The following is a 19491-nucleotide window of genomic DNA, read 5'->3' on the forward strand; positions in this document are numbered from 1 at the left end:
GATTATGCTAGATATATTTCCATATGTCTGAATACCCTATATACAAACTTTCAAATCTGTAGATAAAAAATTTGTTGAGTATATAGGTTGAGAATTGTTCTCTCTCTCTCACACGAAACTGTGCGCTCGGCTTCTTCCCCCCCTTCCCACCCCAAATGCTTGGGAAACTGTGCACTGTTTTTGTTGGTTTTCAAGCTGCCTCTTCCCCCCCCCCACACACACAGTTTAACAGTAGTAGGAGGTCAAGAGAAAGAGGGTGAGAGAGAGAGAAGAGTAAGTTGGTGAGAGAGAGAGAAAAGAGAAAGAGGGTGTTGGTTTTATATTTTTATTATCGTCTAATATTTTGAAAGCTGAATTTCTAATAAAATGTGCATCTATAGGAGATAATGCCTGGGAATGTGTTCCCCCCCCCACAGTTTAACAGTGGTGTGACGTCAAGAGAAAGAGGGTGAGAGAGAGGGAAGAGTAAGTGGGTGAGAGAGAGAAAGAGAGAGAAAAAAAAGAAAGACGGTGTTGGTTTTGTGAAAAAAGTTGTTATTTACAATTGTTCGCATTCTTGGCCTTTTGGTCAAGATCAAAGTGTAGTATCTGTTCTTCAGATGCTGCACTTCTATTTCTTGTTCTCTTTCGGTGGAGGAGAAATCCTCCACGACTGAGACAATTTTTATTTTTGTACCTTTTCTCCACGTTAAAAAACGACCCTGGTGTCTAACTCTGTCCCGTGGGGAGGCATAGTAAATAGGTACAATTGTTCGCCATTAGTGGATGTTGACGTCACGTCACGTGACATGACTAAGCGTTTTTTTTTTTTAGTATGAATAACATTTTTTGTTTTAATTATAAAGTCTACACTTAATTTTATAGAAAATGATGTATATATAATAGAAAAAAAAAATTACTGGTTTTGTTGGATTCAAGTGGATCCCCCCCCTCCAGTTTAAGAGATAGCAGGTCACGTGGTAATATACAAAATGGCTAGCGTAAATATAAAGATCGGTTTTTTTATCGACGAATATTTTGAAAGCTGAATTTTTTTTTATTCCTGTACATTTTTTCCTGATATTTTTCGTTAAAACTCTTGTATAAATACTATTTTTAACCAGTTAAATACGTTGGAGACATTGTCATGGAGTTTAATAATCTCTAGAACAAAGCAGAAGAGAAATTACAAAAGTATCGGTAAAACAAAGTGTTTGTTTACATTTGTTCGCCATTACTGGATGTTGACGTCACGTCACGTGACATGACTAAGCGTTTTTGGATTATGTAATATTAACATTAAAATGACAGGTTTTTTTGGGGGCCCCCCTAGGAGAGAAATGATCAGTTCACCCCCTTTTAATGGTCCGTTTGGTGTGGAATTTCGATATTTGTCATGCGGGTGATCAAGGTTCAATATGATACATAATTTGTCAACTTTGGTTGTGTCTGTCAAAAGTTTGAGCTGACGTCACGTCACGTGACACGTATTGAATAACGTTAAAATGACAGGTTTTTTTGGGGGCCCCCCTAGGAGAAAAACGATCAGTTGACCCCTTTCTACTGGTCCGTTTGACGTGAAATTTCGATATTTGTCATCCGGGTGATCAAGGTGCAATATGATACCAAATTTGTCAACTCTGGTTCCGTCTTTCAAAAGTTTTAGCGTTACAAACAAACATACATACATACATACATACATACACACCGATTTTTGCCTTTTATATATATAGACTAGCAGGGCTACCCGGCGTTGCTCGGGACCGTATAAACAATGAAAAAACAAAAGCAGATATTGAACATATGTTTGATTCTTAGGGGAGAGGAATCTTTCATCTCTATGTATTATTTGTTTTATCTACCCTAGGACTGATATTGTTCATGTTTTATCCCTAGCATAGGTAATTTACAGCATGTATATGAAATTGTTTTACCTTAGGGAGAAGAGAACAGGTAATATACAACATAATGTGTCTATATTACATCCCTGGCAACGCCTAGAAACCAGCTAGAACATGTATTTCAGTCAATCTTTATTATATCCTGGGCTATGCCGGGAAACCAGCTAATCTCTTTTTAGTGACTTGACCACCAAAATACCTCCCTAAGTGTGTCCTTTCTTTTGAACTTATTAGATATAGGTATCTAGAAATGTGTGTGAAATTTGTTGAATGCATTGTTCACTATGATTTTCTTATTGTTCTACACAATATCAACTGTAGCGAAATAACACAGTAAACTTAGTGTAGTGTTAGAATAAAGAGCAAAGGAAAAAATTAGAATCATATTTTGTAATTGCAAATCTAAATTTGCTAGCATGTACCAGTATTTGCCAGGTTGTGGAAATTTGGAACTTATAACATATGTAGTGGCCTTTTCCTAGATACCTATTGCTAAAAATTATACTTTCATTTTGTTAGAAAAATCTCTCTTCAGATACCCTGCATCATTCAAAATAAAAACAAATATTTTTATAATTGTTTCAGTATATTGCTACACAATGTGAAAGTTTTTAACGTTTGTAAAAAAAATCATGAATGTGCTTATATTGCAAAAAAGAAAATATCAGTGCACAGTATTGAAAGTGTTTGAGATTCAAAAGTCTGTAACATTTCTACTAACTTCATAAGATGTCATGTGAGAAACTGAATTGAATATCAAGACATTATCTGAAGCGTTTTTATTTTGGTGTAACATATGTGTTTACAGTGAACCTTAACTTTTAATAAACAGATTGGTATGCAATGACATAGGCTAAGAATCTTTAAAATATATATAAATTGGAAAAATGTGTGAACAAATGAAAAAAAAATGATCCGCTCCACTTGATGACATCAAGCACAGTAATATTTTAGTGAAGAAAATATGAAATTGATGTTCAGTGATTAGTTTGGATGAATGAGAAAATGTAATTGTTTGATGCATAAAAATAACTCAGTTGCTGTATTTGATATTAAGCAGCAAAATATAGTGATTTGAATATTTGGGAAAACATCAAACCAGATTATGTAAAAAGAAAAAAAAAAGATGAAATTAGAAAATATATATTTTATGTTTATGAGTTCTGCCAATCAAAATTTTGTGGCAGAAATTGGGTGATTACCATGCAATTTTATTTTGGTAAAATTCTTAAATTATTAGAATGTTTATTATAATTTCTAATTAGTGACTTGTTATAATCAAAATCCGCCCTAAAGAGTGTCCTTTCTTTTATTAGGTATCAGAGTAGGTATCAAGATTTCTACTTCTATACAAATGTGATATTTCAGATCTGTACATAAAAAATTTGTTGAATATATAGGTTGAGAATTGTTCTGTGTCGCTCTCTCCCACACACACACACATTCTCACTTTTATAGATATAATAGATAGATTACTCTAGATATATTTCCATATGTCTGAATACCCTATATACAAATTTTCAAATCTGTAGATAAAAAAATTTGTTGAGTATATAGGTTGAAAATTGTTCTCTCTCTCTCTCTCACACACACATTCTCAATTTTAGAGATATAATAGATAGATTATGCTAGATATATTACCATATGTCTGAATACACTATATACAAATTTTCTAATCTGTAGATCAAATATTTGTTGAATATATAGGTTGAAAATTGTTCTTACTCTCTCTCTCTCTCTCTCTCTGGCTACCTCACACACACATTCTAACTTTTATAGATATAATAGATAGATTATGCTAGATATATTTCCATATGTGTGAATACCCTATATACAAATTTTCTAATTTGTAGATAAAAAATTTGTAGAGTGCATAGGTTGAGAATTGTTCTCTCTATCTCTCACACACACATTCTAACTTTTAAAGATATAATAGATTATGCTAGATATATTTCGATATTTCTGAATACCCTATATATAAAAATTTGTTGAATGTATAGGTTGAGAACTGTTCTCTCTCTCTCTCTCTCTCTCTCTCTCGCTCACACACACACACATTCTCACTTTTATAGATATAATAGAAAGATTATCCTAGATATATTTCTATTTGTATGAATACTCTATATACAAATTTTAAAATCTGTAGATAAAGAATTTGTTGAGTATATGGGTTGAGAATTGTTCTCTCTCTCTCTCTCTCTCTCTCACACACACACACACACATTCTCACTTTTATAGATATAATAGATTATGCTAGATATATTTCCATATGTCTGAATACCCTATATACAAATTTTCAAATCTGTAGATAAAAAATTTGTTGAGTATATAGGTTGAGAATTGTTCTCTCTCTCTCTATCACACACATTCTCACTTTTATAGATATAATAGACAGATTATGCCAGATATATTGAAATATGTCTGAATGCCCAATATACAAATTTTGAAATCTGTAGATAAAAAATTTGTTGTATACATAGGTTGACAATTGTCCTCTCTCTCACACACACACACATTCTCACTTTTATACATATAATAGATAGATTATGCTAGATATATTTCTATATGTCTGAACACCCTATATACAAATGTTCAAATCTGTGGATAAAAAATTTGTTGAATGTATAGGTTGAGAATTTTTATCTCTCTCTTTTTCTCTCTCTCTCTCTCGCTATCTCACACACACGCATTCTCACTTTTATAGATAAAATAGATAGATTATGCTAGATATATTTCCATATGTCTGAATACCCTATATACAAAGTTTCAAATCTGTAGATAAAAAATTTGTTGAATATATAGGTTTAGAATTGTTCTCTCTCTCTCTCTCACACACACATTCTAACTTTTGTAGTTATAATAAATAGATTATGCTAGATATATTTCCATATGTCTGAATACCCTATATACAAATTTTCTAAACTGTAGGTAAAAAATTTGTTGAGTATGTAGGTTAAGAATTGTTCTCTCTCTCTCTCACACACACACACACACACACAAGTTCTCACTTTTATAGATATAATAGATAGATTATGCTAGATATATTTCTATATGTCTGCCTACCCTATATACAAATTTCCAAATCTGTGCCCAAAAATGTGTGGAATATATAGGTTGAGAATTGTTCTCTCTCTCTCTCTCTCACACACATATTCTCACTTTTATAGGTTATATAGGTTGAGAATTTTTTGCTCTTTCCATCACTCACATTCACACTTTTATAGATATAATACATAGATTATGCCAGATATATTTACATATGTCTGAATACCCAATATACACATTTTCAAATCTGTAGATAAAAAATTAGTTGAATATATAGGTTGAGAATTGTTCTCTCTCTCTCTCTTTCTCTCTCTCTCACACACACATTCTCACTTTTATAGATATAATAGATAGATTATGCTAGATATATTTCCATACGTCTGAATACCCTATATCCAAATTTTCTAATATGTAGATAAAAAATTTGTTGAATATATAGGGTGAGAATTTTCCTTCCTCTCTTTCTCTCTCTCTCTTTCTCACACACACACAAGCTGAAAATTGTTCTCTCTCTCTCTCTGACTCTCTCTCTCTCTCACACACACACACATGGTCATTTTATAGATATAATAGATAGGTTATGCTAGATATATTTCTATATGTCTGAATACCCTATATACAAATTTTTAAATCTGTAGATAAAAAATTTGTTGAGTATATAGGTTGAGAATTGTTCTTTCTCTCTCTCTCACACACACATTCTCACTTTTATAGATATAATAGATTATGCTAGATATATTTCCAAATGTCTGAATACCCTATATACAAATTTTCAAATCTGTAAAGATAGAATTTGTTGAATATATAGGTTGAGAATTGTTCTCTCTCTCTCTCTTTCACACACATTCTCACTTTTATAGATATAATAGATAGATTATGCTAGATATATTTCCTTATGTCTGAATACCCTATATACAAATTATCAAATCTGTAGATACAAAATTTGTTGAGTATATAGGTTGAGAATTGTTCTCTCTCTCTCTCTCTCACTCACTCACTCACTCACTCACACACACACACACACATTCTACCTTTTATAGATATAATAGATTATGCTAGATATATTTCCATATGTCTGAATACCCTGTATACAAATTTTCAGATCTGTACATAAAAATTAGTTGAATATATAGGTTGAGAATTGTTCTCTCTCTCTCTCTTCTCTCTCTCTCTTTCACACACATTCTCACTTTTCTAGATATAATAGATAGATTATGCTAGATATATTTCCATATGTCTGAATACCCTATATACAAATTTTCTAATCGGTAGATAAAAAATTTGTTGAATATATAGGGTGAGAATTGTACTTACTCTCTCTCTCTCTCTCTCTCTCTCTCTCTCACGCACACATTCTCACTTTTATGGATATAATAGATAGATTATGCTGGATATATTTCCATATGTCTGAATACCCTATATACAAATGGTCAAATCTGTAGATAACAAATTTATTGAATAGATAGGTTGAGAATTGTTCTCTCTCTCTCTCTCGCAACCTTACACACACAACCACACGCAAACATTCTGACTTTTATAGATATAATAGATCGATTATGCTAGATATATTTCCATATGTCTGAATACCCAATATACAAATTTTCAAATCTGTAGGTAAAAAATTTGTTGAATATATAGGTTGAGAATTGTTCTCTCTCTCTCACACACTCACATTCTCACTTTTATAGATATAATGTATAGATTATGCTAGATATATTTCTATATGTCTGAATACCCTATATACAAAGTTTAAAATCCGTAGATAAAAATACGTTGAGTATATAGGTTGAGAATTGTTCTCTCTCTCTCTTACGCACACACACACACACACACACACACACACATTTTCACTTTTATAGATATAATAGATAGATTATGCTAGATATATTTCCATATGTCTGAATACCCTATATACAAATTTTCAAATCTGTAGATAAAAAATGTATTGAATATATAGGTTGAGAATTGTTGTCTCTCTCTCTCTCTCTCTCTCTCTCTCTCTCTCTCTCTGGCTACCTCACACACACACACATTTTCACTTTTATAGATATAATAGATAGATTATGCTAGATATATTTCCATATGTCTGAATACCCTATATACAAACTTTCAAATCTGTAGATAAAAAATTTGTTGAGTATATAGGTTGAGAATTGTTCTCTCTCTCTCACACGAAACTGTGCGCTCGGCTTCTTCCCCCCCTTCCCACCCCAAATGCTTGGGAAACTGTGCACTGTTTTTGTTGGTTTTCAAGCTGCCTCTTCCCCCCCCCACACACACACAGTTTAACAGTAGTAGGAGGTCAAGAGAAAGAGGGTGAGAGAGAGAGAAGAGTAAGTTGGTGAGAGAGAGAGAAAAGAGAAAGAGGGTGTTGGTTTTATATTTTTATTATCGTCTAATATTTTGAAAGCTGAATTTCTAATAAAATGTGCATCTATAGGAGATAATGCCTGGGAATGTGTTCCCCCCCCCACAGTTTAACAGTGGTGTGACGTCAAGAGAAAGAGGGTGAGAGAGAGGGAAGAGTAAGTGGGTGAGAGAGAGAAAAAAAAGAAAGACGGTGTTGGTTTTGTGAAAAAAGTTGTTATTTACAATTGTTCGCATTCTTGGCCTTTTGGTCAAGATCAAAGTGTAGTATCTGTTCTTCAGATGCTGCACTTCTATTTCTTGTTCTCTTTCGGTGGAGGAGAAATCCTCCACGACTGAGACAATTTTTATTTTTGTACCTTTTCTCCACGTTAAAAAACGACCCTGGTGTCTAACTCTGTCCCGTGGGGAGGCATAGTAAATAGGTACAATTGTTCGCCATTAGTGGATGTTGACGTCACGTCACGTGACATGACTAAGCGTTTTTTTTTTTTAGTATGAATAACATTTTTTGTTATAATTATAAAGTCTACACTTAATTTTATAGAAAATGATGTATATATAATAGAAAAAAAAATTACTGGTTTTGTTGGATTCAAGTGGATCCCCCCCCCTCCAGTTTAAGAGATAGCAGGTCACGTGGTAATATACAAAATGGCTAGCGTAAATATAAAGATCGGTTTTTTTATCGACGAATATTTTGAAAGCTGAATTTTTTTTTATTCCTGTACATTTTTTCCTGATCTTTTTCGTTAAAACTCTTGTATAAATACTATTTTTAACCAGTTAAATACGTTGGAGACATTGTCATGGAGTTTAATAATCTCTAGAACAAAGCAGAAGAGAAATTACAAAAGTATCGGTAAAACAAAGTGTTTGTTTACATTTGTTCGCCATTACTGGATGTTGACGTCACGTCACGTGACATGACTAAGCGTTTTTGGATTATGTAATATTAACATTAAAATGACAGGTTTTTTTTGGGGCCCCCCTAGGAGAGAAATGATCAGTTCACCCCCTTTTAATGGTCCGTTTGGTGTGGAATTTCGATATTTGTCATGCGGGTGATCAAGGTTCAATATGATACATAATTTGTCAACTTTGGTTGTGTCTGTCAAAAGTTTGAGCTGACGTCACGTCACGTGACACGTATTGAATAACGTTAAAATGACAGGTTTTTTGGGGGGCCCCCCTAGGAGAAAAACGATCAGTTGACCCCTTTCTACTGGTCCGTTTGACGTGAAATTTCGATATTTGTCATCCGGGTGATCAAGGTGCAATATGATACCAAATTTGTCAACTCTGGTTCCGTCTTTCAAAAGTTTTAGCGTTACAAACAAACATACATACATACATACATACATACATACACACCGATTTTTGCCTTTTATATATATAGACTAGCAGGGCTACCCGGCGTTGCTCGGGACCGTATAAACAATGAAAAAACAAAAGCAGATATTGAACATATGTTTGATTCTTAGGGGAGAGGAATCTTTCATCTCTATGTATTATTTGTTTTATCTACCCTAGGACTGATATTGTTCATGTTTTATCCCTAGCATAGGTAATTTACAACATGTATATGAAATTGTTTTACCTTAGGGAGAAGAGAACAGGTAATATACAACATAATGTGTCTATATTACATCCCTGGCAACGCCTAGAAACCAGCTAGAACATGTATTTCAGTCAATCTTTATTATATCCTGGGCTATGCCGGGAAACCAGCTAATCTCTTTTTAGTGACTTGACCACCAAAATACCTCCCTAAGTGTGTCCTTTCTTTTGAACTTATTAGATATAGGTATCTAGAAATGTGTGTGAAATTTTGTTGAATGCATTGTTCACTATGATTTTCTTATTGTTCTACACAATATCAACTGTAGCGAAATAACACAGTAAACTTAGTGTAGTGTTAGAATAAAGAGCAAAGGAAAAAATTAGAATCATATTTTGTAATTGCAAATCTAAATTTGCTAGCATGTACCAGTATTTGCCAGGTTGTGGAAATTTGGAACTTATAACATATGTAGTGGCCTTTTCCTAGATACCTATTGCTAAAAATTATACTTTCATTTTGTTAGAAAAATCTCTCTTCAGATGCCCTGCATCATTCAAAATAAAAACAAATATTTTTATAATTGTTTCAGTATATTGCTACACAATGTGAAAGTTTTTAACGTTTGTAAAAAAAATCATGAATGTGCTTATATTGCAAAAAAGAAAATATCAGTGCACAGTATTGAAAGTGTTTGAGATTCAAAAGTCTGTAACATTTCTACTAACTTCATAAGATGTCATGTGAGAAACTGAATTGAATATCAAGACATTATCTGAAGCGTTTTTATTTTGGTGTAACATATGTGTTTACAGTGAACCTTAACTTTTAATAAACAGATTGGTATGCAATGACATAGGCTAAGAATCTTTAAAATATATATAAATTGGAAAAATGTGTGAACAAATGAAAAAAAAATGATCCGCTCAACTTGATGACATCAAGCACAGTAATATTTTAGTGAAGAAAATATGAAATTGATGTTCAGTGATTAGTTTGGATGAATGAGAAAATGTAATTGTTTGATGCATAAAAATAACTCAGTTGCTGTATTTGATATTAAGCAGCAAAATATAGTGATTTGAATATTTGGGAAAACATCAAACCAGATTATGTAAAAAGAAAAAAAAAAGATGAAATTAGAAAATATATATTTTATGTTTATGAGTTCTGCCAATCAAAATTTTGTGGCAGAAATTGGGTGATTACCATGCAATTTTATTTTGGTAAAATTCTTAAATTATTAGAATGTTTATTATAATTTCTAATTAGTGACTTGTTATAATCAAAATCCGCCCTAAAGAGTGTCCTTTCTTTTATTAGGTATCAGAGTAGGTATCAAGATTTCTACTTCTATACAAATGTGATATTTCAGATCTGTACATAAAAAATTTGTTGAATATATAGGTTGAGAATTGTTCTGTGTCGCTCTCTCTCACACACACACGCATTCTCACTTTTATAGATATAATAGATAGATTACTCTAGATATATTTCCATATGTCTGAATACCCTATATACAAATTTTCAAATCTGTAGATAAAAAAATTTGTTGAGTATATAGGTTGAAAATTGTTCTCTCTCTCTCACACACACATTCTCAATTTTAGAGATATAATAGATAGATTATGCTAGATATATTTCCATATGTCTGAATACCCTATATACAAATTTTCTAATCTGTAGATCAAATATTTGTTGAATATATAGGTTGAAAATTGTTCTTACTCTCTCTCTCTCTCTCTCTCTCTGGCTACCTCACACACACATTCTAACTTTTATAGATATAATAGATAGATTATGCTAGATATATTTCCATATGTGTGAATACCCTATATACAAATTTTCTAATTTGTAGATAAAAAATTTGTAGAGTGCATAGGTTGAGAATTGTTCTCTCTATCTCTCACACACACACATTCTAACTTTTAAAGATATAATAGATTATGCTAGATATATTTCGATATTTCTGAATACCCTATATATAAAAATTTGTTGAATGTATAGGTTGAGAACTGTTCTCTCTCTCTCTCTCTCTCTCGCTCACACACACACACATTCTCACTTTTATAGATATAATAGAAAGATTATCCTAGATATATTTCTATTTGTATGAATACTCTATATACAAATTTTAAAATCTGTAGATAAAGAATTTGTTGAGTATATGGGTTGAGAATTGTTCTCTCTCTCTCTCTCTCTCTCTCACACACACACACACATTCTCACTTTTATAGATATAATAGATTATGCTAGATATATTTCCATATGTCTGAATACCCTATATACAAATTTTCAAATCTGTAGATAAAAAATTTGTTGAGTATATAGGTTGAGAATTGTTCTCTCTCTCTCTATCACACACATTCTCACTTTTATAGATATAATAGACAGATTATGCCAGATATATTAAAATATGTCTGAATGCCCAATATACAAATTTTGAAATCTGTAGATAAAAAATTTGTTGTATACATAGGTTGACAATTGTCCTCTCTCTCACACACACACACATTCTCACTTTTATACATATAATAGATAGATTATGCTAGATATATTTCTATATGTCTGAACACCCTATATACAAATGTTCAAATCTGTGGATAAAAAATTTGTTGAATGTATAGGTTGAGAATTTTTATCTCTCTCTTTTTCTCTCTCTCTCTCTCGCTATCTCACACACACGCATTCTCACTTTTATAGATAAATAGATAAATTATGCTAGATATATTTCCATATGTCTGAATACCCTATATACAAAGTTTCAAATCTGTAGATAAAAAATTTGTTGAATATATAGGTTTAGAATTGTTCTCTCTCTCTCTCACACACACATTCTAACTTTTGTAGTTATAATAGATAGATTATGCTAGATATATTTCCATATGTCTGAATACCCTATATACAAATTTTCTAAACTGTAGGTAAAAAATTTGTTGAGTATGTAGGTTAAGAATTGTTCTCTCTCTCTCTCACACACACACACACACAAGTTCTCACTTTTATAGATATAATAGATAGATTATGCTAGATATATTTCTATATGTCTGCCTACCCTATATACAAATTTCCAAATCTGTGCCCAAAAATGTGTGGAATATATAGGTTGAGAATTGTTCTCTCTCTCTCTCTCTCACACATATTCTCACTTTTATAGGTTATATAGGTTGAGAATTTTTTGCTCTTTCCATCACTCACATTCACACTTTTATAGATATAATACATAGATTATGCCAGATATATTTACATATGTCTGAATACCCAATATACACATTTTCAAATCTGTAGATAAAAAATTAGTTGAATATATAGGTTGAGAATTGTTCTCTCTCTCTCTCTCTTTCTCTCTCTCTCTCACACACACATTCTCACTTTTATAGATATAATAGATAGATTATGCTAGATATATTTCCATACGTCTGAATACCCTATATCCAAATTTTCTAATATGTAGATAAAGAATTTGTTGAATATATAGGGTGAGAATTTTCCTTCCTCTCTTTCTCTCTCTCTCTTTCTCACACACACACAAGCTGAAAATTGTTCTCTCTCTCTCTCTCTGACTCTCTCTCTCTCTCACACACACACACATGGTCATTTTATAGATATAATAGATAGGTTATGCTAGATATATTTCTATATGTCTGAATACCCTATATACAAATTTTTAAATCTGTAGATAAAAAATTTGTTGAGTATATAGGTTGAGAATTGTTCTTTCTCTCTCTCTCACACACACATTCTCACTTTTATAGATATAATAGATTATGCTAGATATATTTCCAAATGTCTGAATACCCTATATACAAATTTTCAAATCTGTAAAGATAGAATTTGTTGAATATATAGGTTGAGAATTGTTCTCTCTCTCTCTCTCTTTCACACACATTCTCACTTTTATAGATATAATAGATAGATTATGCTAGATATATTTCCTTATGTCTGAATACCCTATATACAAATTATCAAATCTGTAGATACAAAATTTGTTGAGTATATAGGTTGAGAATTGTTCTCTCTCTCTCTCTCTCTCTCTCACTCACTCACTCACTCACTCACTCACACACACACACACATTCTACCTTTTATAGATATAATAGATTATGCTAGATATATTTCCATATGTCTGAATACCCTGTATACAAATTTTCAGATCTGTACATAAAAATTAGTTGAATATATAGGTTGAGAATTGTTCTCTCTCTCTCTCTTCTCTCTCTCTCTTTCACACACATTCTCACTTTTCTAGATATAATAGATAGATTATGCTAGATATATTTCCATATGTCTGAATACCCTATATACAAATTTTCTAATCGGTAGATAAAAAATTTGTTGAATATATAGGGTGAGAATTGTACTTACTCTCTCTCTCTCTCTCTCTCTCTCTCACGCACACATTCTCACTTTTATGGATATAATAGATAGATTATGCTGGATATATTTCCATATGTCTGAATACCCTATATACAAATGGTCAAATCTGTAGATAACAAATTTATTGAATAGATAGGTTGAGAATTGTTCTCTCTCTCTCTCTCGCAACCTTACACACACAACCACACGCAAACATTCTGACTTTTATAGATATAATAGATCGATTATGCTAGATATATTTCCATATGTCTGAATACCCAATATACAAATTTTCAAATCTGTAGGTAAAAAATTTGTTGAATATATAGGTTGAGAATTGTTCTCTCTCTCTCACACACTCACATTCTCACTTTTATAGATATAATGTATAGATTATGCTAGATATATTTCTATATGTCTGAATACCCTATATACAAAGTTTAAAATCCGTAGATAAAAATACGTTGAGTATATAGGTTGAGAATTGTTCTCTCTCTCTCTTACGCACACACACACACACACACACACACACACACATTTTCACTTTTATAGATATAATAGATAGATTATGCTTGATATATTTCCATATGTCTGAATACCCTATATACAAATTTTCAAATCTGTAGATAAAAAATGTATTGAATATATAGGTTGAGAATTGTTGTCTCTCTCTCTCTCTCTCTCTCTCTCTCTCTCTGGCTACCTCACACACACACACATTTTCACTTTTATAGATATAATAGATAGATTATGCTAGATATATTTCCATATGTCTGAATACCCTATATACAAACTTTCAAATCTGTAGATAAAAAATTTGTTGAGTATATAGGTTGAGAATTGTTCTCTCTCTCTCACACGAAACTGTGCGCTCGGCTTCTTCCCCCCCTTCCCACCCCAAATGCTTGGGAAACTGTGCACTGTTTTTGTTGGTTTTCAAGCTGCCTCTTCCCCCCCACACACACACACAGTTTAACAGTAGTAGGAGGTCAAGAGAAAGAGGGTGAGAGAGAGAGAAGAGTAAGTTGGTGAGAGAGAGAGAAAAGAGAAAGAGGGTGTTGGTTTTATATTTTTATTATCGTCTAATATTTTGAAAGCTGAATTTCTAATAAAATGTGCATCTATAGGAGATAATGCCTGGGAATGTGTTCCCCCCCCCCACAGTTTAACAGTGGTGTGACGTCAAGAGAAAGAGGGTGAGAGAGAGGGAAGAGTAAGTGGGTGAGAGAGAGAAAGAGAGAGAAAAAAAAAGAAAGACGGTGTTGGTTTTGTGAAAAAAGTTGTTATTTACAATTGTTCGCATTCTTGGCCTTTTGGTCAAGATCAAAGTGTAGTATCTGTTCTTCAGATGCTGCACTTCTATTTCTTGTTCTCTTTCGGTGGAGGAGAAATCCTCCACGACTGAGACAATTTTTATTTTTGTACCTTTTCTCCACGTTAAAAAACGACCCTGGTGTCTAACTCTGTCCCGTGGGGAGGCATAGTAAATAGGTACAATTGTTCGCCATTAGTGGATGTTGACGTCACGTCACGTGACATGACTAAGCGTTTTTTTTTTTTAGTATGAATAACATTTTTTGTTTTAATTATAAAGTCTACACTTAATTTTATAGAAAATGATGTATATATAATAGAAAAAAAAAATTACTGGTTTTGTTGGATTCAAGTGGATCCCCCCCCTCCAGTTTAAGAGATAGCAGGTCACGTGGTAATATACAAAATGGCTAGCGTAAATATAAAGATCGGTTTTTTTATCGACGAATATTTTGAAAGCTGAATTTTTTTTTATTCCTGTACATTTTTTCCTGATATTTTTCGTTAAAACTCTTGTATAAATACTATTTTTAACCAGTTAAATACGTTGGAGACATTGTCATGGAGTTTAATAATCTCTAGAACAAAGCAGAAGAGAAATTACAAAAGTATCGGTAAAACAAAGTGTTTGTTTACATTTGTTCGCCATTACTGGATGTTGACGTCACGTCACGTGACATGACTAAGCGTTTTTGGATTATGTAATATTAACATTAAAATGACAGGTTTTTTTTGGGGCCCCCCTAGGAGAGAAATGAGAGAAATCCTCCACGACTGAGACAATTTTTATTTTTGTACCTTTTCTCCACGTTAAAAAACGACCCTGGTGTCTAACTCTGTCCCGTGGGGAGGCATAGTAAATAGGTACAATTGTTCGCCATTAGTGGATGTTGACGTCACGTCACGTGACATGACTAAGCGTTTTTTTTTTTTAGTATGAATAACATTTTTTGTTTTAATTATAAAGTCTACACTTAATTTTATAGAAAATGATGTATATATAATAGAAAAAAAAAATTACTGGTTTTGTTGGATTCAAGTGGATCCCCCCCCCTCCAGTTTAAGAGATAGCAGGTCACGTGGTAATATACAAAATGGCTAGCGTAAATATAAAGATCGGTTTTTTTATCGACGAATATTTTGAAAGCTGAATTTTTTTTTATTCCTGTACATTTTTTCCTGATATTTTTCGTTAAAACTCTTGTATAAATACTATTTTTAACCAGTTAAATACGTTGGAGACATTGTCATGGAGTTTAATAATCTCTAGAACAAAGCAGAAGAGAAATTACAAAAGTATCGGTAAAACAAAGTGTTTGTTTACATTTGTTCGCCATTACTGGATGTTGACGTCACGTCACGTGACATGACTAAGCGTTTTTGGATTATGTAATATTAACATTAAAATGACAGGTTTTTTTTGGGGCCCCCCTAGGAGAGAAATGATCAGTTCACCCCCTTTTAATGGTCCGTTTGGTGTGGAATTTCGATATTTGTCATGCGGGTGATCAAGGTTCAATATGATACATAATTTGTCAACTTTGGTTGTGTCTGTCAAAAGTTTGAGCTGACGTCACGTCACGTGACACGTATTGAATAACGTTAAAATGACAGGTTTTTTGGGGGGCCCCCCTAGGAGAAAAACGATCAGTTGACCCCTTTCTACTGGTCCGTTTGACGTGAAATTTCGATATTTGTCATCCGGGTGATCAAGATGCAATATGATACCAAATTTGTCAACTCTGGTTCCGTCTTTCAAAAGTTTTAGCGTTACAAACAAACATACATACATACATACATACATACATACATACATACATACATACACACCGATTTTTGCCTTTTATATATATAGATGAAAGCCGCCATTTTCATTGTACAAAATACAGTGGTACCTCGGTACTCGACCATAACTCGTTCCAGACGTTTGTTCGAACACCGAAATGTTCGACAACCGAGACCATATTTCCCTTTAAATTAACTGAAATAGAAATAATTAATTCCAGGGTTTAAAAGTAAATTTTTTATCCGTAAACTTTGAGGATTTTATACATTAAATGGTAAAAGAATGTCCATTTCTTTGCTGTTCAAATAATCGGTGTTTAATAAATCTAGCAAAAAATCAACTAAGGGTCAGATTTTCGTGAAATTTTTTAGATTTATAACTTTTAGACTGAAATTACATATAAAATGCAGTTTCCGTAAAATATTTTTTTATTTAGTGCGTGCCCCCCGCCCCCATTTATTTTTTCGAAATTTGAACAAAATATATTTAAATCTATCAAAATGTCTATCTATTATTATTAAATAAGTAAAAAATATTTATTTTTTAAAAATTTAAATACACATATTGAACAAAAATTTACCTTAAAGTTGCAATTAAAAACTTGATATAAATTTTATATTATAATGTTTTTTTAAATAACGTTTTCTTTTTCTAATTTATATATACTATTATCAGTTAAATTGCTAAGAAAAAGAAGCTTCGTAAAAATTAATTAATTTTTAAAAGATTAAAACGATTAAAATTCAATTATTTCAAAATGTTCTGTTAAAACATAGATTTTTAATTGTCTAATTATTTTTTTATATTAAATTTTAATATAAACATGGCTCTTGCCATCTATTTCATCGCCAGATTAAAACCAGTTTAAAATATTATTGCACAAATTATACACATTTTGTAGATCCACTACGATATCTTGTTTGTCTCTTTTTACCAAACAAAAGTATGGAGGCCGGTAAGTAACCAAATGAACACTCGTACATATTTAGTAAAACCGTATTTCATATTTAATATACAAATGCTTATAATATTATTAACTAGCATTTTGGCCCGGCGTTGCCCCGGTCTTTGGAGGTGTATGCTAAGCAAAAAAACAAAAACAAAAAAAACGGTCAATTTTTTTAACTTTGGCCCCTATTATGACCCCTTAATGTTTATTGTTTTGGGCTCAAATCAAGTTATTAAGTTAGATCCATGTCTAAGGAACCTATATCTAAAATGTCAAGTGTTTAGACCCAAAATAGTCGGAGGAGTTTGGTAGAGTTCTTAAAGGTCAAATCGTTGAAATTTGACCCCTTACCAGCCAAATTTCTGGTCGAAAACCGATCACATAGATTTTTCCAAATCTACATACCCTGTATATCAAATTTCGAGTCTGTAGACAAAAAATTGACAGAGTTATTGCGTAGGGAAATGTACACAGACGCACAGACACGTTCACTTTTATAGATATATATATATAATTAACCCGTGTAAATCCTAAAACCTAACAAAATTATAAGAAAGATTAATTATTAATTGCAGTTTGAAGAAGATAAACAAATGTTTGAAAAAATAATTAAGTCGCTTCTGCTTTTCCATAGTTGGTATAGCTAACAAAAGTCTGACGTCATGCGTTCCTTCTTTTCACAATTCTTCCCATGCGTTTGGCAGTGCCTAGTAACCGGTGTGATATTTTATAAAGATGTATTACTTTTTGATATGAGATAGCAAAACTTTCAGATCTGCATACATTTTTCAATAAAATCTGACATTTGACAAAAAAGCAATAAAAACAAAAGTTGTACATGCGGAAACCTGACAGTTTATTTCACAACGGTTAGAATTACATACTGTATTATTTTTCAATATAATGACTGCCGGTAGAGACGACCATTTCAAGGTGGGCATAAAATGAGTTGCATGCTGTGCTTCAATGTCCATGTCCATAGCGGTGAACGCCTCCACGATGACAGCCTCCATAGAGTTGACTTTGCTGTGGGCGTGTTTATTGATTTATGCCATGATTACTCCCCGGAAGAAATAGTCAAGGGGGTTGTGGTCGGTGGGAAAGAGTAATCACAAATCCAATGACCAGTGGTGAGCAACATGGTTAAGCAACAACGCCTGGATCGTCTTGTCCATTTGTTCAGGAACAAAGTCATATTCGAAAATGTAGGGGTGTCTCGTCTATAAAGGCCGTGTTCATTAGCACCACTTGGTAATTTATTTTGACAGTGTGTCAGATTTTACTACAATACTGTACTCTTAAGTGCATGAATCTTAGTATAAATAGCTAAACACATGGTTATCTTTTACTGGAAGATTACCCGGCGTTGCCTGGTATTGAACGTAACGTTAAATAACTTAAAAGAAAAAAAACGGAAAGAAACTGAGATACGTGCATGTGAGTATTATGTTTTTTTTTAAACAATTCACTTCTTGTAAGTGAAAACAAAATACTAGAACTGAAATCGAAACCAAGACCTAAAGACAGGGAATAAAGTATGGTAACCAATTACACCAGTTTGTCTGTACTTTTTGAAAAGTGTTTTCAAACGTCGTGGAACAGCTGACAAAACAGATAAAAATCCGGCCGTTCCTAAGTACCAGTTTTTCAATTTTGACTCCCTTCGTAGCCTTTTTGGGGTGGGGTGGGATGAAAACCGATTAAAAAGTTTTCCGCGTGTCTGAATACCCTATATACCAAATTTTAAGTGCGTAGATCAAAACTTCGTTGAGTATATAGGGTGGGAAGTATCCTCACGTACACACACACACACACATTCTCATTTTCATAGATATATAGATGAGCAGACTTAATACCACCATTTTTATTGAACAAAATAATTCGACACTGACCTGTGTGATATTTTGTAGAGATGTATTGTGATATGTAATCTTGTCTTTTAATATATATATATATATATATATATATATATAATGTCTAAGTGACCGTGTTTGTGGGTGTGTTTTAATGGTCTCTTTCAAATCCTTTAGTAGATAGTGATTGTTTCTTCAAACCCACCTGCGTACATCTTCACTATTGCGTTATATAAAAGTCATATACAGTTTATATACATTTATACAGTCGGGTGTGTATACACGTGGTCGAGCTCCTTTAAGGACTCTTAAGTTGTGTATCTACCTTAATAGTTCTTTACTCTGTGTGCGCGTGCATATATAGCATATATACCCCTTAA

General features: G+C 32.4%; 1 protein-coding gene and 3 pseudogenes across 1 annotated transcript in view; all 4 read left to right on the forward strand.

Annotated features, from left to right (window-relative positions):
- The window catches only part of LOC145284012 (uncharacterized), a gene marked incomplete at its 3' end in the record, with an annotated part of 1050937 nt that overhangs the window by 324963 nt on the left and 706483 nt on the right, over window positions 1-19491 (forward strand).
- On the forward strand, window positions 548-681 carry LOC145284250 (U2 spliceosomal RNA; annotated as a pseudogene).
- LOC145284252 (U2 spliceosomal RNA) lies at window positions 7523-7656 on the forward strand (annotated as a pseudogene).
- LOC145284253 (U2 spliceosomal RNA) lies at window positions 14506-14639 on the forward strand (annotated as a pseudogene).

The sequence above is a fragment of the Euprymna scolopes genome, chromosome 8 (genome assembly GCF_053919585.1).
Source record: "Euprymna scolopes isolate OS-2025 chromosome 8, ASM5391958v1, whole genome shotgun sequence".
Lineage (NCBI taxonomy): Eukaryota > Metazoa > Mollusca > Cephalopoda > Sepiida > Sepiolidae > Euprymna > Euprymna scolopes.